At 42.7% G+C, this 7486-nt stretch overlaps 1 non-coding gene across 1 annotated transcript; it reads left to right on the top strand.

Annotated features, from left to right (window-relative positions):
- Window positions 1–4984: 4984 nt before the first annotated feature.
- LOC141099833 (U6 spliceosomal RNA) lies at window positions 4985–5090 on the top strand. Its single transcript, XR_012234542.1, has one exon. It is a non-coding gene; the product is annotated as a U6 spliceosomal RNA (small nuclear RNA).
- The last annotated feature ends 2396 nt before the right edge of the window (window positions 5091–7486 follow it).

The raw sequence follows: 7486 nt of genomic DNA, 5'->3' as shown, positions 1-7486 counted from the left end.
AGGCTCTCTTTTGAGTCTATGTGCCTGTGTGCACAGATTACCTCATGTCCGACAGTGCCTAGGTCAGAGACTGGCTTTGACCCACAGTCATTTGGTTTAGGGAACACTGTAACTTGCTATGCCAGATGAGAATGAACTTCCTAAGTGTTCCTAGGTGATCACTAGGACCTAATGTGCAGTACCTACAGTATTTTGTTTGTCTTTGCACATGCACCTATATGTAAATTTTAAATATATACGGTATAATAAAGTTTGTTAATTATTATTATCCAATACGCTATCCCTACCTTTTTAAATTGGATTACCATCTGCTACTTATTGCTGTAGCACTCACCTAGTCATTTTAATGATACAACTATTTTTTATTCCTTATATCCGTGGTTTTACAACAACTTCAGGTCGATGGCCAAAATACATTACCTCCAGTCCACCACATCTCTTCCCCTGGGCCAGTAGTCCCACTGCCCCCCCAGGCGATACTCACTGTTTTCCAACTTTTGGTTGGCCCACAGAATTCATATCTCTCACCAGTAAAGTCTGTAGTAGTCATAGTCCACACTCCTCTAGATGACAAGTAACACAACTGAAGCCCATGTATCCAGCAGAAACAGTCCTTAAGAACGTTCCTGAAATCAAGACGACAGATCCCTTAACAGTAGCACGTGTGTCCAGCCCAGCCGACAACCACTCTCCAAACTCCATAGGACATACATCCATCCATGTTCTCCAGGACCTCATCCTAGATCATCTCCCTTTGATGTCACTCTCCCCGACTCCCTGACTAAACATGTGGCTTCTTCATCCCTCCCTGGGATCAGCCCCCTGAATTGGCAGAAATGTTCACACTCTCCCCCATAAACATTTGCTTTTAGCTCATAGAATGAAAAATATTCCAGAAGCCCATCACCTGGGATTGCATGTGGGACACCCTGTGGTGAGGGCTCTCCTGGGTCTACTATCCCCATCCGCACAATGGGCCTAGTGGCTGGAAAACAACAGCATTATGCCTCTGAGATATTAATGAGATTAATAGAATGATTGATTGTTGCTGGTTGGTAGATTAGAGCGTTGGTGCCGTTCATCTGGGCTTTCTTTGAATAGAATGATTGATTAGCTTGAAAAAAAAAATGTGGAGGTACCCTGTAATTTTCATAAGCAGCAGAGTGAAATCAGATGGCTGAGGGCTAATGTTAATATTCTGGGAAGGAGGGTAATATCCCTAAAGGTTCCAAGGCTATTAATATTATCTTGCAGCTGTTTAGTTAGCCTTTACTAATTATTTTATGGGGGACTCCAGAAAAAAAATGATGTAGGGTCCTCCCATATTTTCAAACCAGCAAAGGCAAAACAGCCGTGGACAGATATTAATAGCCAGGGAAAGGGCCAGGGAAATTTGCCCTCCTCCCAGGCTAAGAACATGAGCCATCAGCCATCAAAGAAATTTCGCATCATCAAGATGCGCCAAATCTGGTGCTTAAACTAGCTCTTCCCACTTGCCCTGTGGCAGTGGCAAATGGGGCAGTATTTGAGGGGTTAATGTCAGCTTTGTAATGTCAGCTGGCATCAAGCCTAGGGGTTAGTAATGGAGAGGCATCTATAAGACGCCCTCATTACTATCTCCATAGTGTTAGACTGACAACAACTTTATTTTAAATAAAAATAAAAAAGCACAGTTATACTTCCTTATGTCTAATCCATTGAAGCCCATGTCACCTGTAAAAGACAGACAGTAACAAACAACCATAATACTCATGTTTACACCTAATCCACCAATGCCCATGTCCCCTGGAAAAAGCAAAAAATAATAAACAACCATATCCCTAACTTTTCTGATGTGAAGATAATCCTTACTGTCTCACAATGATCCAGATGATTTGGAGAGCGGTTACATTATTGACCGCTCTCCCCGTCAGCTGGCTGACACTGATAGGAGCATAATTGCTCCTGCAGTATGAGGCGGCTGACAGGGATAGCGGTCTTATCACTCGTGTAAGGTGAGTATAACTGTGATTTTTAATTTTCATTTCAAATAAAGGAGTCTGAGTATTTCTTTCAATTAAATGATTTTATTATTGCTGTGCATTTTTTACGATCGAACTATGGGGTTCGTAATGGCAGCATCTTATAGATGCCTTCCAAATTACTAAACTGTGGACTTGATGTCATAAAACAGCTAGCATCAACCCCACAACCATTACCCCACTTGCCACCACACCAGTGCAAGTGGGAAGCACCAGATTTGGCACATCCAACAGAGGGCTGATAGTTTTAGTCTGGGAGGGGTCAATATCCATGGCCCCTTACCAGTCTGAGAATACCAGCCCCCAGCTGTTTGCTTGGCTGGTTGTCAAAAATGGGGAACCCCACATCATTTTTTTGTAATGATTTATTTTAATAATTAAAAAAACGGTGTGGGACCTCTTTATTCTTGATAACCAGCCACGATAAAGCTAACAGCTGAGGGTTGCAGTCCACATAATTTTTTTATTTTTTATTTATTTATAGCACAGGTGTCGGCTGATGAATACTCCCATCGGCAGCGCCTGCTCTTGCTGTTGACAGCGACAGCAGGCATAGTCTGATGGAAGTAGTATTCTCTCATCAGCCTACACCTGTGACTGCAGGTAATCTTTTTGCTATTGGTCACAGCTGCTGGCTCACGCAGTCATCTGACAACGTGGGAACCGTAGCTCTCTGACCGGATCTTATCACCGATCAGAGCTGCCAAAGTTTCTTGTGCTGTCATGCAGATGACAGCATGGGAAAGACTCGATTTTTGGGGCACCAAACCTGAACGGTAACACGGACTTCCTGGAGACGGCCATGCACGAACACTAGGTTTGAGCCCTGCCCAGTTGCTGATTCTATTTGCTTGTGCAACAGTACTTTGTTTACTTTGGCCACTCAATCGGTGTTTTATGGCTATTGTGCCCTGAATTGGTCTAGACTATCCTATATTATTGTATCATAGGCTTCTCATATTATGAGTATTAAGTCATTTTTTTTATTTATTTTCTCTCTTGTAATATGAGCTTGCATAAACTGGTGACTATGACAGTTTAATAATCGACAACATAATGGCTTTCTCTGCTCCTCTTTTTTATAAGGGTTTGCAGAGTCTGGTCTATCGCCGTAGCAAATATTTTTTAACCGGTCATATCGCCGCAAGCGCCTGCGCATTTGGTCTCTTCACTACTCTATCTGTGACATGCGACACCTTTCACCTTAGCAACTAAGCCTCTATGGTCTAACCGGTCACATGACCGCAAGCGCCTGTATGATTGGGTTCCTCTCATCTGTCTAAGTGTGACACGCGACGTCGGTGCCTGCGCAGTAGGCTCAGTGTAATTGTGCGTCATCTGTGACTGCATTCTGTTTCCTAGACGCCGTCGCAGGCGCAGTTGGCATTTTGTGACATCACACGCTGGGCTATGGGTCGTCAGCCATTTTCATGGATCACTAACAAACCGCTGACTTTCAGGTACACTTTGATATTAACCTTGTTATGGCTGGCAATAGCGCAGCTGCTCCCTATCCACTAATTTTGTAATCATATATATATAGGCACAGCTAACTGGCATCATGTACCCCTGACGAAGCCACCTAGAGTGGCGACACGCGTCGGGTCCCTGGCCCTGCCTGCTCCACTTTACTCCTCATGGGTCTTGTATGGTGCTATTTTGCATGTGTGCTATTTGTTGAGGGTTGTAATTGAAACTCTCCCTGATTATTTAGACCCCCTTTAGCCCCCATTGGTTTGACTGATCTGGTCTGTTCCCTATGCCTGATTTCAGGCGGTGGTTTTTGCATATGAGGACCGATGCACATTAGTGCTATTTGTCTGGTATAACACATACTGAGTAGGGTTCTACCGGGTCTATACCATTTCATGCATTGTTTTTGTAATTGTGGGTCAGAAATGTATTATATTTTCCCATTGTAATTTTGTATCATTGATGCTTCTAACTCATGTATGACTTCTTTTGTGTACCTGTGGGCTTATTAACTTTAAAACTGGGGTTTTGCTTACATGGACCTTGGGTAAAGGGAATTATTCCTGGTGATAATGTTAGTTGGTAGCAGGTGGGTTGCTCTATTATGAGCATTGAATAACTCTTTTCTGTGTCACATGTGTGACCTTTTTAAATGTTTTTATATTTTTCTGTCATTGTTTGCTGTGTTCAATAAAATTTGTAATATTCATGCCATTTTCTACCTAGGGTGATCCCCTGTTTGTGGCCTTTTCTTTCTTTCTTTGTGTTCATTATATGTAGTTTATAGGCCGGGTTGGATCCCCTCTTGTTCTTCAACACTAGGTGTTCGGTGCAGACCCAATACTTTACAGTTTGGGTTCTCCCATCTCTATTCATGACATATTCAATTGTCATTATTTTTGTATAGAATTGGTATGTGCTTGTATTAAGCTTATTTTGCTTTTAAATCTGTGTCGCTGCAGTAAATGAGACTCCTATTTGATATCCATTACAGTGTTGCCTCTCACACAACCACAGTACTTGAGTGGTGCTGCCTTTTCCATAACACAGTAATGTGGATAACACCCTATTGCATTTTTATTGTTACCCTAGCCTTTTCCTAACTGTATATATCATTTTGCATAGTACAGTACAGTGTAGGTTTTAGACAAGCTTTGAAAAAATAGTCTGCAAAATAAGAATGCTTTCAAAATAGAAGTGTTAATAGTTCATTTTTATCAATTAACTAGCTGAAGAGCCTGGCGTTGCCTGGGCATAGTAACTAACTATGGTTAGTTATAACAAATTATAATGATTATATCTATATATATAAAGCTGAGTGTAGAGCCCCGCCCACTCCGCATAGCCACATTCACTATAATATCCCACATCATTCCGTCAGCCAGAGCCACCGGACTACTATCCCTAATATCCCACACAGAGGAAAAAATCCGGCACTCCCAAATGCAGAAAAATAGAAGAAAAATATGGAACGCTTCACGAATTTGCCTGTCATCCTTGCGCAGCACATATACTAAAATTGTAACGATACAGAGAAGACTAGCATGGCCCCTGTGCAAGGATGACACGCAAATTCGTGAAGCGTTGCATATTTTTCTCCTATTTTTCTGCATTTGGGAGTGCCGGATTTTTTCCTCTATATTATATTGGGACTGGTATCCTTTTCTGAGCACCCATCAGCTATTTTCGGAGTGACGTGTCTTTTTGTCATATAATATCCCACACAGTCCCGTCAGCCAGAGCCACTAGACTACTACCCCTAATATCCCACATCATCCCGTCAGAGCCACCGGACTACTACCCCTAATATCCCACATCATCCCATCAGACAGAGCTACCGGACTACTACCACTAATATCCCACATTGTCCCATCAGCCAGAGCCACCAGACACTACCCCTAATATTCCACATCATCCTTTCAAAGTCATCGGTCTACTACCCCTAATATCCCACATCATCCCATCAGCCAGGGCCACCAGACAACTACCCCTAATATCCCACATCATCCCATCAGCCAGGGCCACCAGACTACTCCCCCTAATATCCCACATCATCCCGTCAGTCAGAGCTACCGGACTACTACCACTAATATCCCACATCATTCTGTCAGCCAGAACCACCAGACTACTAACCCTAATATCCCACATCATTCCATCAGCCAGAGCCACCGGACTACTAGCCCTAATATCCCACATCATCCCGTCAGTCTGGTGTCAGAACCTGAGCGCTGAGTGGAGCGGTCCTAACTTCCATACCGGGGATCCCTTTAAGAAAGGCCTGGGGTCAGAACCAGAGTGCTGAGTGGATTTGTCCTGACTTCCATGCCAATTTTCCCTTTAATAGAAGCCTGGGGTGAGAATCAGAGAGCTGAGGGATCTACCCTAACTTCCATACCGGACATCCCTTTAAGAGAGACCTGGAGTCAGTACCAAAGCACAGAGTGGATTTGACCTCACTTCCATACCGAGGATCCCTTTAAGAGAGACTGGGATCAGAACCAGAGCGCTGAGTGGATTTGCCGTGACTTGCATACCAATGATCCCTTTAATAGAACCCTGGGGTCAGAATTATAGCATTGAGGGATTTGCCCTAACTTCCATACATGAGATCCCTTTAAGAGAGTCTTGGGTCAGAACCAAAGCACTGGATGGATTTGCCTTGACTTCCATACTGGAGATCCCTTTAAGAAAGGCCTGGGGTCAGTACCAAAGCGCAGAGTGGATTTGCCATAACATCCATACCAATGATCCCTTTGAGAGACCCTGAGGTCAGAACCACAGAACTGAGTGGAACAGTCCTAACTTCCATACCAGAGAACCCTTTAAGAGAGGCCTGGGGTCAAAACCAAAGCCCTGGATGGATTTGCAATGACTTCCATACCAATAATCCCTTTAAGAGAGAAGAAGTGCCTTTAAGAGGGAGGATGTGTGATGGGGACATGGGCAGGGAGGGGGGATTCATTTCTGTCATGTGCTCTCTGCTCCTTTCAGGGGGGTAGACAATGGCTGGGAGCTTATGTTCCCAGGGATGCTAGATTTCTCCCACCATGTCAGTGTCTGCTGAGGTGTTGTCAAGTGGGAAAACTTGCTCATAGCAACCAATCACAGCTCAGCTTCTTTTAACCAGCTCTGGTGAAATGAGAGATGCTTAGTGATTGGTTGCAAGGAAAACTGTTGCTCATAGCAACCAATCACAGCTCAACTTCTTTTGAATAGCTCTGGTAAAATGAAAGCTGCTTTGTGATTGGTTGGTGATACACACACACATACATACATACATTCACTTTTATATATAGAGATAAATGCAAAGTGATGGAATAATAGAGACATCTAAATCAAGTAAATATAAAGGTAACCACCATCTGCTTTCAAAAAAGCATCAATTATTCTATATATACTTGCACATAATTTCAGGGAACTTGACAGGCTAGTTGTTCCAAACATCTTGGGGGATTAACCACAGGTCTACTCTGCATGTGGGTTTCCTCAATTCCTTTTGTCTCTTCAGACACGATTATGCTGAGATCAGAGCTCTGTGAGGGCCATATCATCACTTCTAGAAATTCTTGTTCTTCGTAACACAGAAAACTGTTCTTAGTGATACTGGCTATATGTTTGGGATAGATGAATTTAGAGCTAATCAAATGCCTCTCTGATGGTACTGCATTATGGATGAGTATTTACCAGTACTTTTCAATATTGATGACATCAATAGTCTTGACCAAATTCCCAACATTATTTGCTGAAATGCAACCCCAAACTTGGAAGGAATTTCCATCATGCTTGACTGTTGCATTCAGACACTCATTGTGGTACCAGTAAATAGCCCATGGGTGAACAAACTATCTTCTGTTACAGTTAAATATTTACAGTCATATGTAAAAGTTTGGGCACCCCTATTAATGTTAACCTTTTTTCTTTATAACAATTTTGGTTTTTGCAACAGTTATTTCAGTTTCATATATCTAATAACTGATGGACTCAGTTATATT

The sequence above is a fragment of the Dendrobates tinctorius genome, unplaced genomic scaffold, assembly GCF_039654945.1.
Source record: "Dendrobates tinctorius isolate UK_male_01 unplaced genomic scaffold, ASM3965494v1 ptg000102l, whole genome shotgun sequence".
Taxonomy (NCBI): Eukaryota; Metazoa; Chordata; class Amphibia; order Anura; family Dendrobatidae; genus Dendrobates; species Dendrobates tinctorius.
This window is presented reverse-complemented; position numbering and strand designations above follow the sequence as displayed.